We start from the raw sequence: 10,989 nt of genomic DNA on the forward strand, positions 1-10,989 counted from the left end.
AGGAGTTTATTCTTATCTTTAAATTTAGTGATAAAGAGTTTTTCGTTAAAACAAAGGAAACAAGAGAAGTTTAGTGATTGACAAGTTGTGTCTTTTTTCAGGATTTCCCAATTAACAATCGGTGTTAATTTTTTCCAATTAGTTCACTGTAATATACAACCAATGTTATCTTTCCACTATACATTTGATTCATGAATGAAATTTTATGGACAGTGTATCTTAACTTGAATTATTGCTAGTTTGATCTATGTAGAATTTGATAGTGAAAGGACCCCCCCTTTGTTCTAATATTAGTTAAGTATATAACGGAGGTGTACAGACAGTTCTATCTGAGAGGATAATTAGATGTATCTATACGACTACACACTTTTATTTCTTACTCTGGTTAAATTCTGTTTTATCATTAAATATTTTATTGTTATGTTTTTTTTTTATTATTCTTTCCAACCTGCAACTGTAGATTAATTGTGCAGCGTTTGTATTAAATATTTTGTGAAAGATATTGTTGGGGGGGGGAGTGCAGCGTAATAAGATTTAAGAATTTTTTTCTTAGGTTGGTTTATATATATTTTTTGTGGCCAGTATATCTTAACTTGAATTATTGCTAGTTTGACCTATGTAGAATTTGCTAGTGGAAGTAACCCCTTTTGTTCTAATATTACACATATATGTACATGTATATATATGTATATATATGTGCATATATGTATGTACACATATATATATTTATATATAAACTATATATAAACTAACAATAAAAACACATTAACCTAGTTTTGAAACAGATCCTTTGTCCGATAAATGCATGCCCATTGGCTGATAGGAAGGGCGGGGTGTATACTAGAAAGCTGATTGGCTAACTAAAATCTCAAAAGAAGAGGAACATATAAAAACGATAAACGACCACAAAATTCGCGCATAAGCCTGAAGAATCCTAGAGTGGATGAAACGCGGAATATTCAGTGTAGCTTAATCGCCATATATATTTTATAAATTATTATATATATATATATATATATATATAAAGAGAGAGAGAGAGAGAGAGAGAATAAATGACAAAAAGTTATATTTCAAAATTCATGATGTTGACCATCTTATAATTTATTCCTTTAATTTAGTTGACTTATACAATTCCTGAGAGTATCTGTTTCGTAGCGCAAAATGAATTACTTAATTAGTATATCAATCAGTGAATCTTTTATGCCCTTAACTCATCAGAAGAAATAGCAACGATCAATCCGTCAAAAGGAATTTAAATGTGATTTGACATGGTAAAAATCCGAAAATTGGAAGAGAAGCTGCAGTTACCTTTATATTTTTCCATTACGCCATATTGAATTTTCATCAAAGTCATATTAAGGGCATTAAGGGCATAATAGATTCACTGATTGAAATAATAATTAAGTGATTGGTTTTGCGCTATGAAACAGATACTGTAAAGAATTGTATAATTCAACTGAATTGAAGGAATAAATTATGAGTGAAATAGAAATGAATGGGGAAAACCATTTTAGAACATGACATTACAAAGCAAAGCGCTTTTCATCAAAAGAGGAGAAAAATCAGCATTATACAAAAGTACGGGCAAAGTAGATATATTTATTTATTTATTTATATATAAAATTGGAAATAAAAAGTAAGGGGAGATGCAATGCGAAGCAATAAGCAACCATTGTTTATTATAAATTTCTGCTTAATGATATGTTTTTAATTATCTTTATAATGTTTTCGTGAAAGTTTTAAATTCTTCGCCGAATCATCTTCAGATGAAAAAAAAAAAAACAAAAAACAAAAACAAATGAAGAACAAAGCTGGAGATAAAACATAATTTCAAAAGATAGTTGTGAAACCAACATGCGAAGTCTGACATCGAAAGAACGTTTTCACACCGTTCCAGGAAATATGTTAACATTTTAATTCTGTGATGCCAGATTTAGTGTAACATGAAAATAATTGTATTACGTAAAGCATTTTAACACACACTGACACACACGCATATATATATATATATATATATATATATATATATATATATATATATAAAAGATAACGTGTCTGGCTGTCTGTGTATATGTCTGTGTGTGTACATTTCCATACGCAATAACTTTGTCAATTTTAAGTCTACAGACTCGAAATTTGATTTACAGGGCACTGAGATTTAAGAAAATCGATGGGACCGGATTTCGGCCAGAAATTTGGCGATTAATGGGTTCAACGATTTGACTTTTGAGAACTCTACCAAACTCCTCCAACAATTTTTGGTCTAAACACTTGAAATTTTAGATATCGGTTCCTTGTACATGGATCTAACTTAATAACTTGATTTGAGCCCAAAACAATACATTTTAAAGGGTCATAATAGGAGTCAAAGTTAAAAAAAATTGACCGCTTTTTTTTTTTGCTCAACATACACCTCAAAATACCCGGGCAACGCTGGGCTGAAATGCTAGTATATATATATATATATATATATATATATATATATATATATATATATATATATATATATATATATCGTAAAACTCTTTAGAATATTTTGAATAAAATTTAAATGAGAAATTTGGAAGCTTCAAAGTGTAAGAAATAATAACATCATTTTATTTACCTTTATTGTTGTTGTAAGTCCGATATATTTCGCTCTAAATAGCTTCATATATATATATATATATATATATATATATATATATATATATATATATATATACACATATATATATATATATACAGGGTGCCCACAAAGTCTGGCTACATAATCTGCAGGATGCTTCCACAAAGTCTGCCTACATAATGTAGCCAGACTTTGTGGACACCCTATATATATATATATATATATATATATATATATATATATATATATATATATATATATATAAAGCTGAACGTGTGTGTGTGTCTGGTCACGAATAGGCTCCTATATAATTGACTATTTAAAAAAAAAACTTATTACATATAATGATAGAAGATGTGTCGAGGATCAGGAATGGGTATGTTTGATATGGCAGAACAATGGTTCATAAAAATTGTGGGGTCTGCGTTCGCGCCTGGCTCCCAAATATGGAAATGAAAAATGAAAAACAAAACGTTTACAAGTGTTTTGATATAGATGTACATAAGAATACTTTGATAAGTATGTTTCAACTTAAATAGGGATAGTATAATAAAATTGTGGGGTCTGGGTTCGCGCCTGTACTCCATGGAAATATGACACAAACTTTAACAAAGACTTTTTATACTTTGATAATTATGTTTCAGTTTGAAGAAATATGGTATAACAAAATTATTTGGTGTTCGTTCGCGCCTGACCTCCATAGAATATAAATATGTCACAAAGTTTCACAAGGTTTTTAAAAGGGGTTAGGGTCCACAATAACACCTTAAATTTAATCTTAATTCACGTTAGCTTTTATTTATTTTTTTCTGAGTTTCACAATATTATGTCGAATAAATTCACCTCATAACTTCACGTTGTTATTAAAGTCAAAGCACCCCCACCAAAAGTCGGAACTTTAGAAAATTTTCGACATAAATTTTGCATAACTGTGTTTTTTCCTTCTCCACTTGCACGTGGCACTCTTTCGAAAATAGATAAATAGATAAATAATAAAAACTAAGGAAGTTACTTGTTATCATGTCAAAAGAAGGAAAACACCCTGCTCACGTGATTACGTGTCTTTTTAAAAACATTTACATAACCTTTTTATTTTTATTTATGTGTTTAAGCTTTTTTGTCAGTGTACTAGAAGGAATTCAGTTGATTACAACCCTTTCTGCGTGTTCTTTACATTACAATAGTACAACCCCGAATCCGACGGCTCAGCACTACACCGTTCAATACTGAAAAACTGTAACGAAGCTGTTCTGCTTGAAAAGGGCGCCATTTTCTTCTTATTCATATTTATATCGATTATTTGCTTTAAAAAACTAAAGTAATTACGTGTTTACTTTTTTAATATCCCATTTTGCTGTTTCGGATTATTTTACTAAAGTAAGTAAAGCTTCATTATTTTTAAAAACTGTTTTGTTTCTTTGTTTTTCGATATTTCGTCGATATTATTTAGTAAGAGAGTTTAGCAGAAAAGCCAACAAACGACTACCCGAAAAAATAAATATACAAGAAATAAGTATTTCCATTGTCAATAAAAGTTCAGTTCATGTTTTCTTTTTTGTTTGGAAATAGTTTTTAATGCTCTTTACTTGAAATAATTTCAGCGAACCGAAATTAAAACGAAATTTGAGGCGATAACTACTTAAATGAATTTTTATATAAACTACACATGCCATAATCGAATAATCCTCAAGCACAAAATAACGGAAAACATTAAAATATGTTTATAAATATTCCTTACGTTTACGGAACTCTCTTAAATTGTTAACACAGAATGATCAGGTGCCCCTCCTTCAAATTGAAAACGGGGCTCTCCATTTCAAAGTCACTGCCATTTTGATTTTTTTAAACCGGTTCGTGAATTCAAATTTTTTTTTTTTTTTTTTTACAAACTGCTTAAAAATACAAACCAATGAACTTTTCTACCATAAAAGTAACTTTTATTGACTATGGTAACATCTATTTCTTGTATATTTATATCATTATATATATAAAATTTTCTCTTCGTAAGGAAACATCATTTTGTTGGTCACTCTTGGCTATGAATGGAAACAAAGTTGATATAAAAAATATATTTTCGCGAAAATTATCTTTACTTTCATCATATTTTGCGTAGGGTAATATTTTTGAGTATTAAAACCTATCTCTTTAAAACCCCCTCCTTTTCATAACCTATCATATTTTCATCAATCACAGTCCATTTTCTGTAGGTTGTTTTTGAACCCAGTCAACGACGCGTACTTACACTCTTTGCCAAGAACTTTGCAAGTAATTCTACCCTTTGCCAATAGCAAACAGAATCCCGAACAGAAGCGTGTGCTCTATCCCAACTATCTTCAATGGACCTGAGGTAATCTCGTCAGCATCAGACAAAGCCAAACTCTTTGCCAAGAACTTTGCAGCTAATTCTACCCTTTGCGAGTAAGCCCGCCAAACCCCAATATTTCCTCCTGTATCAGAAACACGCTATGTGATATACATATATCTGTACGTGATGTTGCCAAGCAAATCAAAAACCTTGATTCCAGTAAAGCAACTGCCCCTCACGGTATTCCAATTATAGTACTAAAAAAACTGTTTAAACGTTGTTTTAAGGAGAATAGTTTCCCATCATTCTGGAAAATCTCATCAGTATGCCCTGTATTTAAGAATTCAGGTGATCGCTCATCCCCCTCTCAGTACAGGCCAATAAGTCTCCTGTGCGTCATCAGTAAGTTGCTGGAATCTGTGTTAAATACAGAAGTAATCAACCATTTACACAAAAATAACCTTCTTAGTGACACTCAATATGGTTTCCGTTCTGCTAGATCTACAGTAGGTGTGCTTACAGTTATATCTCATAGGATTAGCAAATCTCTCGACGGAGGCAACCTTTCTAGAGCAATTGCTCTTGACATATCTAAAGCCTTTGATAGGGTATGACATAAAGGTTTACTTCACAAGATCTCTAGCTATGGTATAGCTTGAATTGTCTTCTCAATTATTAAATCATTTCTTTCTGATAGTTTCAGAAGAGTAGTAGTTGAGGGGCAAAAATCAGAAGCTCACAGTATTAATGCTGGTGTCCCTAAGGGGTCCATCCTGGGCCCAACTCTTTTCCTGATCTACATTAATGATCTTCCAAATCACATCCTTACATCATTTGTAGACATTTATGCTGATTACACTACCATCTATGGTAGCACATCTAAGACAGTAAACGACCAAATTCTCTCCGATTCTCTCTCCTCTGATCTTGAGCACGTAGTACAATGGGGAAAGGAGTGGCTGGTTACTTTTAATGCATCTAAAACCAAGCTTCTCTCTTTACATCATCAACATTCTGATCCCTACCTGGCATCAATTGAAATGAATGGCTCTCGTCTTCAGGAGGCCTCAAGTTTTGATAAGCTTCTGGGCTTGACCATTACACCTGATCTTAAATGGAACACGTACATCAAATCTGTTGCCAAGGCCGCTGGAAACATGGTGGGATCTTTCTATCGATCCAGTAGATATCTCACTGCTGATGCAATTCTCAATCTATATAAGAGCCAGGTACGTCCTAGGATGGAATACTGTTGTCACATCTGGGCAGGAGCTGCTAGAAAGGACTTGTCCTGCCTTGATAGAGTTCAAAATAGACTTCGTAGCCTCGTAGGAGATGTCCTTTTCTCTTCGCTGCAACCTCTATCTCACAGAAGAGATGTTGCGAGTTCGTCTCTGATGTATTGTTATTTTCATGGAAAGTGTTCGACTGAGCTTCAGTCTATGGTCCCCCCCCCCTCGCCAAACTTTCACAAGAAACACTCGTATAGCTGAAAACACTATCAATAATTCTCCCCCAGTCTTTATCTGTGCCTAAACCTAAACGTTGATTCCATGAACAAAGTTTCTTACTTAGAACTGCACGCCTGTGGAATGGTCTTTCGTTTTCCTGCTTTCCGGCTGACTACAATATGGTTGTGTTCAAGTCTAACGTAAATAAGTTCTTGATGAGCCGTTCCATATAAATTAACAAATTTATCGAATTTTCATTACTACTGATTACTATATTGTCCAATTTCTACTGTACACTCTTTAACCCTTATCCTTGAGTGGCCACTTGACCTTGATAATGTTGTGATGCCTGTGTAAAAAAACAAACAATAACAGTAAATAACATGATTGTATCATTATTTCTGACACTTTCAAGTTTTCAAATTTCTCATTTAAATTTTATTCAAAATAAGTGTCTTCTAAAGTGTATCACCATATTTTTCTTTTAAGGCTAGAGCCTAACATACGCGGAACAAACGGAATAAGACGTACATCTCTCCTCTCTTCTACCCCGAGGCATTGCCTCCCCCTGAACACCAAAATGAAGAGTTAAAAAAGCTGAAAAACTACGCACCGGACTTCCTACCATGATGAAGCTATTTATAGCGAAATATATCGGACTTACAACAGCAATAAAAGTAAATTAAATGATTATATAATTATTCATGACACTTTCAGGTTTTCAAATTTCTCATATACATATATAACAGGAAAAAGAGCTGTCCCTTTCCATGGAAATAAGAAGCACATTAGATAAGTGAAAATGAGATTCGGATAAGCCGAGACTCGAACCTTGTAAGCAAGGTTAAGAAATAGAATGTTAGAACTCGGAATGTTAAAAAGGTCTGTTGTTAAATTCTATTATAAATAGATTGTTTATATTGTTAAAAGAATCGATTGCTCATTCTTTTATGAAACTGAATATTAAAAATGTCAGCTAAAAAGAATGAGCAATACAATGAACAATACAAATTAAAAATACATTGTTTAAAAAATAGGTTACTTGAAAATTCTTTGTTGTTAAAAAGTGTGTTTGGAAAAACGTGTGCTTAGCCACGTGAATTAGTCACGTTTTGGAAACACACTTCTGATGTCATAGCAAAAGGGTGATTCTCAATATAGGAGAGTCAGATCAGGATAGTTGAGGCAGAACAGTTGAGTCTGGTAGTCAGTCAGAGAGAAATTCCGTCCAAATTCCCGAGTTCGACAGAAACACTCCCGAGTTCGACAAGATACACCTGAAGAAGGTTGGAGGTTATATCGACCGAAACGTTGTGAAAATCACACCATCGATGAGAACAGTAGTCTGATAAATAATAATATAAATAACCAATCCTCATCTCCAAAATTCAGAAACGTCATATATATATATATATATATATATATATATATATATATATATATATATAAACAAGTAGTTAATAAAACATGTAAAAACATTTTGAAAAAGAGTTAAAAACATATTTAATTTTAAAAAGGAAACACTAAATAAGTGGATAGTCCTTAATCCGCGGAGTTTCGAAGAAATACTTTCCTTCTCATCAGAGGGTAGGATTAAGCAAAATGCGGGATTGGATTTTGCTTGCAAATGTATTTGAGGAAACTACAAGTAAGTCATAGATCTTACTTGATAACAAAAAAGAAGCAGAGGTATTAGGTCGAAGAAAAAAGTGATATCATGTGAATGGATAGTCTGGTGAAGGTAAAGTATCCAATGACGGTATATATATATATATATATATATATATATATATATATATATATATATATATATTCTGACGAATCTTCAGAAGAATGAGTAGCAAAGATTCTGTTTAACTTTATTGCCATATATATTATTAAAACTTTATATATTACTCTACGTGCATGTTTCAGTGGAAAAGTCTCCACTTAAAACGCTCTTAAATTTAAACAACGGGCATCTCTGCTTCCTAGATATTTATTTGACTGCCATTAAGGCACTCAAGCATTGAAATTTTTTGAAATAAAAGTATTAGTTTCAGGCCGGTAGATGACGCTACTGCGAATACTATGAATGATTAGATTTAAATATTTAACTTGCAAATTAGATCGTTCACATTTTTTTACGTTAACGTAGTATGTTATTTGAAGAAAAAAAAAACTAATCGGTGAACGATATCAAGGCTGGAGAGTCTCGTTACATGCTGAACATTTTAAGGTGTCTATTAAACAAGATTTTAGGTGAATTAAACATTTTTAATTTGTACAGGGGGTTGCAAAAGTCACTGACCTATTTTACGTTTAAATAACTCTTTTATTTCTAAGTAGGTTATAGTTTCTTAATATTTTATTTTTTCACATCCTGGAAATTATGGATAAATTCAGTATCGCCCGACGTAAAAAAATTGTACGATTTTACTATCACAAACAAGGGTCAATAATTCAAACTCAAAGAGCCTATCGAAGACATTTCAATGTGAGAGATGTACCTATTATGGGGATATCTAAAGGAAAAGTTTTTTTGTCAACAAGCCCCAATCTTTAATAGAGCTAAAGGAAAACATCGATAGAGAAATAAGGCCAGAAACTTTGGAAAAGCTTATGGCAGAGCTAATCAAAATATCTCAAATTTAAGAAGCACAAAATCGAAGACATTTGCAGTTATTTTTTACATTTAACAATACAAGTTTCTAATGCTTACTATAAAGGTATTTAATATTAAAATGGGGCAGTGACTTTTGGCCCATACTGTATTTGACATTAGAATACTCGGAGATAATCATAGCATAATCCCCTCTGTTTTAGACATATTTCTATATAGATTTGTTTCAAAGTTATTATATAATGAAGTTATGTTTCAAAAAAGAATGATTTCAAATGAAGACATTTCGAATACTTAATTCAGAGTCATTGTTACATTTTAACGTACCCAACACGTTGTAAACTCCGTCACTAGGAAACAGAAGAAAGAACAAAACTCGACGCACTTTATTTCTTTTTTTTTTTAAACAAAAGCCTTATTTGGTATTTCCAACAACGTTGTCTCTTAAATATATTTAAACAGTTCATTTCTACTTCTGTTGCCGCGTGTGACTGTGCTCTGACGCAACTCAGCATCTCGAACACGTGCTTCTCTCATCACGTCTCGAGCACCACTCCTCTAAACACCATTTCTTCATCCGGCTTCTTTTATCTCTGCTAAGGCGCCACTTCGCTTGAACATTTGCATATCTTTATGCAGCTCTGCTGCTCCCAGCGTCAGCGGATCTATTACAATTATAGAGACATAAAACGTGATCAAAGAATAACTGGTGGCTGAATAAGCTGGCATAATACCCATTAGTAAATTGATTTTTTTTATATGTTCTGGTATTAACTTATCTAAATTTATCATTCAAACACTACTGTGTTTGAATATATAGTTAAGTGTTAGTTTTACTCATTTTAGGACTGCTTTAAAGCTTCACCGCTCACTCAATTTGCGACCAAATTTCAAATAATTTTTTACAGTTCATAGTTCAGCTCCTCAGCTATATTTCGAAAAGAAATTCAAGTTTCATTCAGTAAAACAAAAGTTATAAAATTACTGCGTTCAAGAATTCTCAGAATCTGTAAGAAACTTAGACTTTTTTTTTTTGATTGGCTGTTGGTTACCATAGAAACTTTTTCAACATTGACTTTTTTAGAGACGATTTCTCCTGATTGGTTGTTGGTTACCATAGCAACTTTTTCGTCGTCGCCCGTTAATTCTGTTTTTCTCTTTTTTGTTCCTTTTTTTCTGTTTATTTACTTAATTACGTCTTTTATTTGATTTTTTTTTATTTAGTAAATTGAAGAAGGGTAATATTTATTATGGATTGTTGACAATGTGTGATATTGAATACAAAAAAAATCATTTCTAAGCAAAGCCTGGAAAAATCATGGATTACATAAAAAGATGCGAGCATTAAAAGTAATATTGTTAAGTTTAGAAAAGTAAAATGACTAGTTGTTAAAACTGGAAAAGAAAAAGACAAGATTTTCGAATAAAAAATGTAATCAATTTATAACTTAAAATATTGCAGCATAAAAATTTACATATAATGTTAAATTGAATTAAAAACAATTCTTAATGCTGCACTATTTTAAGTAATAAACTTGCGCATTTTTCTATGTAATTACATATGTTTCAAACTAAGATTGCAATTAGGGTTTAGATTAAAGTTTCACTGCAAAAGAAGTTATCTTAGTAGAAAAGTAGTTACCCTTTGTGAGATGAGCATACGTCTAAGCTATATTTACTTTGAAGAACGTGGACCCAAAATGATAAAAAGGAGAAAATACAATGATAAACGTACAGATGTGACTTCGAAGACTTGCGTGCATGAATTACTGGGAGAGACTGAAGGAGCTGCAACTGCATTACTACAACATTGAAGAGAACGATATATTATCATCTATATATGGAAAATCTTGGAAGGAAGGATCGCAAACACAACAATCGTAGAAATAAACTACCAGCGGCGAGAGAGGCTGTGCTATATAAAATTGAAAAAAAATCTATCTTTTTCTCTCTTACTTTCCCTCTCTATACTGCTCTAGCCAAGTCTGTCGACCTGTTCCACAAATCCCAAAACCTCACCTTG

This window comes from Euprymna scolopes, chromosome 20, assembly GCF_053919585.1.
Source record: "Euprymna scolopes isolate OS-2025 chromosome 20, ASM5391958v1, whole genome shotgun sequence".
Classification (NCBI taxonomy): Eukaryota; Metazoa; Mollusca; class Cephalopoda; order Sepiida; family Sepiolidae; genus Euprymna; species Euprymna scolopes.